This window comes from Cebus imitator, unplaced genomic scaffold (genome assembly GCF_001604975.1).
Source record: "Cebus imitator isolate Cc_AM_T3 unplaced genomic scaffold, Cebus_imitator-1.0 Scaffold366, whole genome shotgun sequence".
Classification (NCBI taxonomy): domain Eukaryota; kingdom Metazoa; phylum Chordata; class Mammalia; order Primates; family Cebidae; genus Cebus; species Cebus imitator.
Genome location: NW_016107681.1, coordinates 1,929,937 through 1,936,905, shown reverse-complemented (window position 1 = coordinate 1,936,905; position 6,969 = coordinate 1,929,937). Strand labels below are relative to the sequence as shown.

General features: G+C 41.6%; 1 pseudogene; it reads left to right on the top strand.

The window, feature by feature from the left end:
- Nucleotides 1–584: 584 nt before the first annotated feature.
- Nucleotides 585–2,308, top strand: LOC108288142 (annotated as a pseudogene).
- The last annotated feature ends 4,661 nt before the right edge of the window (nt 2,309–6,969 follow it).

Genomic DNA, 6,969 nt, shown 5'->3' with positions numbered 1-6,969 from the left:
TTCCAGGGCCTAAATAAGATGGCTCTACTTATTTGGTTGAGGAAAGAGTGATCCTCCTTCATTTTCTTTATCTCCCCTCCTACTCACTGAACATCATATCAAAAAATGAGCAAATTCCTACATTTTACTTCCTATTCCTATAGAAGCTATTTAGAGGGAGGAATGATCATTAAAGGAGATTCTAGAATCTAAAGTTATCTGTTTTTTCTGAAATTGGGAAGCAAGCTTGAGATGTTACTAGCATAGCTCAGACACAGTTGATAAAACTAGCTAACATCTATTGTGCATTTAGCACGTGCTGGGCCATAGCTTAAGTGCTTTTCATGGTTTGTCTCATTTAATCATCACTATGATCTATGAGTTGAGTAGTGTCATGATTATGAGCATGTATGTCCAGTTTTTCAGATGAATAAGCTGGTGCTGAGAAAGGTGAAAGGACTGGGCCAAGGTGAGTTAGAATGGAGGCAGGATTTAACCACAGGTAGTCTGGCCCAGAGCCTATTGCTCAACCACTGTGCTATCTGCCTTCCAGCTTTCATTTGCCCACAGTCTAGTGGGTGTCATAAAAGTACCAAGAGAAGAAGATGAATCCAGACTGGAAGTGGTTGGGCTCCTTTCTAGGCCAGGAGCCTCACCAGTTGGAGACCCTGGACCCCCTGGACAAGCTTGCTGCAGGTGAAGAAAAAAATCCAGCCCTGCTCAGCCTGGAGTGAGAAGGTGACCAGGTGGTTGTGGCAGTTGAGCTCAGCGTGACCGTCACCCACAGCAATGAGCAGCATTATCTTCATGTTACCTGCAGCAGGGCAGCGGTGAACCAATTGCCCAAGACCTGACCCAGGTTGTTGGGAGAGATCACAGGGGTTCCACTGTGTTTTCAGAAACCCATATTTAAGGGAACATCTCTGAAGAAAATGGAGATACTTTTGTCAGCATTTGGAATACAAAATGGTTGCCAAGTCATGTTAATTGGGAAAAAGAACAGTCTCAGAGGCAGAGGTTGGACTAAATAAATTAAAAGATTTGGAGAAGCCTATGAAGAAAGCTGACAAACTCTAAGAGTTGAATAAATAGCTAACTGGACTCCAGCAAGGTTTTCTGGCCAAAGATTTGCAAACTGAAGCTCTCTGCAAACTTGACAGGAGAGGAAAAGCCACAACTAGTTTATGAAGATCTTGGAAGATCCTGATCTTGAAACTGATCCTGCCAGAAAATTTCAAAGACAGTAGATTAAAAAGGAAAGGTTTGGTAAAAACAAGTTCAGGTGTTCGTAGCTGAGTGTGGTACAGTGGAGCTGAACATCTGCCAGGAGACCCAGCAGCTGCAGTCTACAAACTTGGCCCTGGCCGAGTAAGGTGTGGCAGAAAGAGGCTGTGCTGCCCTGAAGGAGAGTACCACCAGCTCTGCCCACTCTGGAGAAGAATTTACCTGATTTCTTCTAGGGACAATTGGCCTATTGCCAATTTTCCTACTACTACCTCGGTTTTCAGTGAAAAACTATTGTCCTTATGATCTTCGGTAAGGCACCTGTCTGTTTTCTCATTGTGTTTCTGTGGCTGTGTGGTCCAGCAGCCTACCTTTTCTAGAGAGGGCCTCCCCTGCTAAGTCTTCCCAGCTATCTGACCTTCTGATGGGTTCTTTGGGCTGGTGAGATCTCTCCTTTGTCCTGAGCTAATTCTAGGTTTATAGGCCACACTGGTCTTCAGATACACAAGAGCTTTTTTGCTCTTGTGATCGCACAGTCCCATAGATGTAAAACCAGTATCACTAGGAGGTTGCATCTATCGTCAGGAATGTTGAGAATGGCTTAGAACAGGTGTTTGGCACACAGTAGTCCAAGTATCCCTCATTGTGACCTAATGCCAGAACATCAGGCTGGGTTACTGGTTTATAGAGATTGTTCTTACCTCTTAGTGATCTGACTAGCCACAAGACATAAAATATCAGGGAGCCATTCCTGGGATGAAGCCTATGGTCAATGCATGCACTTCCTTGCCCCAAGACAATCTTCAGAAGGTTAGAACCCAGTGTTGACTGAATCTGTGTTTGAAACTAGGCAGAGCAATGGCTTAGGAAGGGCAAAGTCGGGGAGCCACAATGAGTAAAGCAGGCTAGTGGTAAAGCCAACTATAAACTTCCCAGGATTAATATGTGCTTCCTTCAAAGGCATTCCTGTTAACAATACCCTTCTGAGGTCTGTATTTCCTTCAAGGCCATTCACGTCCATTTTGTGGACTCCCCTGCAACATTACTGTTATTAAAAATTTTGAGAACAGGTATGGTGGGTAGTACATTCCTGTAGTCCCAGGTGCTTGGGTGGCTGAGGCGGGAGGATTGCTTGATCCCAGGAGTTTGAGTGTAGTCAGGACAACATAGTGAGACCCCATATCTAAGCAATTAATAAGTTAACAAATAAATAAAAACAGTTTGAATGCCCATCATCAAGCAGAAGAGTCTTTTGTTTTCATTTTGATTAGTTGGAAAAACCATTCTGTGGTTCTAGGCATAATTTATGTTTAACAGAGTAGCCACAACATATAAGAAGAAGTTACTTTGGTCTGGACACTGTTCTAAGTTTTTAAATATATATTTACCATTTAATCCTCACATAACCTAAGAAGTAGACGGGTATTATCCCTGTTTTGGAGGTCAGGAAACTGAGAATGCTTAGGTAATTTGCTCAAGGTCAGACAGACAGTATGTGGAAAAGCCAGGGTGCAAAGCTGGGCAGTTTGGTTTCAGAGCCACTGTTGTTATGCTCTGCTGTACTACCTCTCAACCAACATAGGGCTACATGCTCCCATTCTCTTATTTTCTCTCTATTCCTCTCCCTATACCTTTATCTTCCATGTTAGTCTTTCTACTTCCTCTCTGGCCCTCTCTAGTTCACTTTCCACAGAGCACTCTGAGTGATCTTAAAGTACAAATCTTATCATATCAGTCCCCTGCTCAGAAACTTCCAATAGCTCACTACTTCTCTTAGGATAAAGGCCAAAGTCCTTACCTACACCTTCTACCATCTCATCTCGAGCCCCTCTCCTGTTTGTTCTCTGTTTTCAGCCACTCTGGTCTTCTTTCAGGTCCTCATATGCACTGTGCCCTCTCCTATCCAGAGGTCTTTGCACATGCTTCTACTTCTGCTTGGACAGCTCCTCACCATCCTTCCTCCGCCCTTACCCCTTTTGTACATAACTCTTATTCATCCTTCAGAATGTAACTCAAAATCCCTTCCATGGAGACCTCACCTACTGCCTTAAGACCATATCAGGCTCCCAGATAGGATCCTCTCATGGCTACCCATAACTTTTCTTTCACAGCATTCATTATAGTCCCTGATAGCTTATTTGTGGAATTGTCTGGTTAGTATTTGCCTTTAACACTAGACTGTATGTTCCTTAGGTTAAGGGGCCTTTGTCTTGTTAACAGCATTATTTCAAGTACATTGTCTTGTATATAGTAGGACCTCAATAAATATTTGCAGAACAAAACAAATAAAAAAGACAAATCCATGCCAAATGACTGGATTGAGTTGATCAGGGAAAACTTCATAGAAGGTGGATTGGAGCTAGGCTGAAAAGTAGGCCGGGCTTGATTTGATGAAGGAGGCTATGAAAAGCGTTACAGGTGAGGGGAACCACAGGAGCTTTACAGGTCCTGGGAACAGCAACTGAGCAGTTTGACTATGGCGGAGAGCTCTTGCAGTTGTTTGCAGGAGACCTTTATCACACTTCCAAAAAAGAGAGAAAACTTCCACTCTAGTCCATGAGAAGTAGTAGGGTGAATGTGAAGAACTCTCAGAGCCTGATGACTATTGGTGCATATCAATAGTCAGAGCACAGGGGCACTGCAATGACAAGGTGATGGGCCTGCCAAGCCTTCCCCACTTCCCTTGGCCTGCCAGCATTCCCCTGAGTTCCCATGAGGTTTGTTTAATTTAGGGTGTGGCAGTAAGAAGCCCTCACACATTCTCCAATTTGGCTTTACCATCACATCAGCAAAGCTATCTTGATTCCAATTTGGCTTCTTGAATGAAAGGAAGGATGAGCAATTGGTACCCCCAACACTTCAACAATAGGAAAGTAATAGAAAATTCTGTTTAAAAGATATTATAAAGGGTTTAAAAGGTATTATTATTATTATTATTAAAGGTATTAATAAATTATACAGGGTAGACCAAGAAGAATCTCAAAGGGTGGTATAAGGAATTTGGTCATACAAGAATTATTATAATTCTCTGTGCAAGTACACACACAAACACACACACGCACACACACACAGTTTATCCATAGAGAAGATTACTGTGGGACTTGTTTCCAAATTAATCTTTTGAAATTTAATGTCATCAAATTCCCATCTTCCACAAATAAATTTGCCGAGAACCTTAAGTCATTTATTGTCTGCATAGCAAGCAAGTGTTTTCCAAGAATTATTTGATGACCAAAGAACAGTTTAGCCTACTTGACCAAAGAACAGTTTAACCTACTTGGGAGACTTTAATAAAGCTTTCTTCTACAGCCCCATTCTTGACATTAAAAAACACTAATCAGTAATGGTCTGACTTATATTATGTATTACTTGGAAACAAATTTTCTCATTTTTCTTCACAAACAATTTACCTCAAATTACAGCCTTTCAATTGGTCTCATAGGAGTAGGGAATTTTTTCTCATTCAGATTGATGTGTTTATATTTGAGTGCTAATTTGAAAATAACTTTGAGTATATATTTTAAGTACAGAGATATGAGATTTTAATTCAAATCTGAAGACAATTGTTAACTGCTTCTGTACATCTCTTACTGCCAACAACCAGCAAACAGGAAAAAGTTTCTCTAGGGAAACAGTTTCGAGTATATTCTTTCTTATTATCAAAATACTTTGCATGAAAACAGGAAGATACATTTTTCTCCTTAACTAAGCAAAATAGTTGTTCCAATCTCTGCAAAATAGTCTTCCTATGCCTCTGACCCTTCCATGATAAAAGAAATGATAGCATGCCTTTGGTCTTCCTGCTTCAGGAAGCAAATGAACTGTAGGAAAAGAATTAATTTTTCTTCCCACTTTTGAGGTTTGAGAAAAAGTTGTAACTCCAGCTTTTTAAAGTGCAAGGAAAACAATACTCACCTATCACTATCTGTGGGACACAAATGTATGGATTTAGGAGGAAATAACTGGCCAGAAAAATGCAACGCATTTTTTAGAAAATCCTACACTTGCTGCTTCTCTTCTCTTGGCTTCCATAATTTAACCTCCAACTGACCCACCTCCATTCTAATCACTTTGGCTCTATTAGTGTTCCTTAAAGTTATCTTCCCTTTTCTCAAAAATGAACTGTGGAGCCATATTTTAATCTGCATTTTTAAAATTTACTTTATCTACTTATACACAGCCTTGTTCGTTGTTTAAGGTGGCTTCAGAGGCTCCATAACATATACCAAGAAATGAATAACAAATGGGCCAAGAATGAAGCTTATACAAAAATGCTTATACAATTCCACTCATTTACTCTGGGTAGACTACAAATTTGTCTCTAAGCTTTCTAGCAGGCAGTGTAGAAAATGAAACTTACTTACATCACTTACAGTGTCTGTAAAACAAAAACAAACCAATTATCGAAGTGAAGCACTGGCATTTCTAACACTAAGACCAGAATGAAATTTCTCTTGAGAGGCTTCATAAAGAGGTCCGCATGTGATGTAACAGCCAGTGTTCTTTGTAGCAACCAAACAGGAGATGCAAACATGAATTTCACAGGACTCTTACTGCATTTCTCAGCAAAGGTAGATGGCATTGCATCAACTTGAAAAATTAGGAAAAGCAATTTTATCACGAGTTTAGAGGTTTGAGGGGGATACAATATGATATATTCAAGATACTGGGTCTCTGCTCTGCTGGGCAAAACCAAGGATAACATTTAGAACAATACAGTACCCAGAATGGCCTCAGAGAAATTATTAAACCACTAAAACTGTATGTAACATTTTGTGAATAGGAAACCATATTTTTGTTGACAGAGAAAATACAGTTTTATCAGATCCTTAAAATACACACGTGACTCACAAAAGAACAATTTCTGAAAAACTCTAAAGGATTAAACAGACTACAGATCCTTCACGCTATTCTGCAAACATTTTTTCCCTCTCAGCCTAGCTTTATTTTTAAATTTTGCAAAAAGAACCTTTTATTGTTTTCATTTGGTCCATGGCTTGGTGAGAACTTCTGGATGTTGACAAGCTCAGGCTGAAACCCCAAAGCCAGAAGAATGTAGAGAGGCACCTCAAAGGCTGCTGAGCTCTGGAAGCTCCCAGTCGCCCTTGAGCCTTGAAGAGATACTCCACCAGCCTGGCCTGGGAGCTGGCCAGCCTGCTGAGGTTGGTCAGGTAGTCGCCCATCTTCTTGATGAATTTCACCTTTTGGTTTAGGAAGTGGCTTTCCAGAAAATCACTGCAACTGGGGTCTGCGTTGGCAGAACCCATGGCATGCAGATCCAAAAAGGCCTGGTTCAGGTTCTTCTCCAGGGCCAGGGCAGCTTCCATGGTAGCCAGACTGCCACTCCACTCATCTCGGAACAGGTTCTATTCATCTTGGAAGAAGCCGCAGCTGCTGCACTGGTTCTGCATAAATGCTTGGTGCCCTCATGATTCTCTTCAGCAAACTTGCAAAAGAAATGGCCAATGCCCTTGAGATCCATGTTGTTCGAAATAGAAGCTCAGACAGAGGTAGGTGTAGGAGGCCTACAGATGTACGTTGATCAGGTGGTCAATAGTGGCCTCTACCCCAGCGGTATACCTTTGGTGGCTCTGGGTGCTCATGGTTGGTGGGCAACCAGGAGCTAACCACAAAAGCTTATTAGCTGGTCCCAGAAGCAGGAGATAATTGAGCAGATTAGTCATGGAAGTTCTGAGTGGAGAAGTAGGGTTAGAGGGTGGGGACAGGCAGGATGGGGAGAGGCGGGGTGGGGAAGACGGGGCTTGG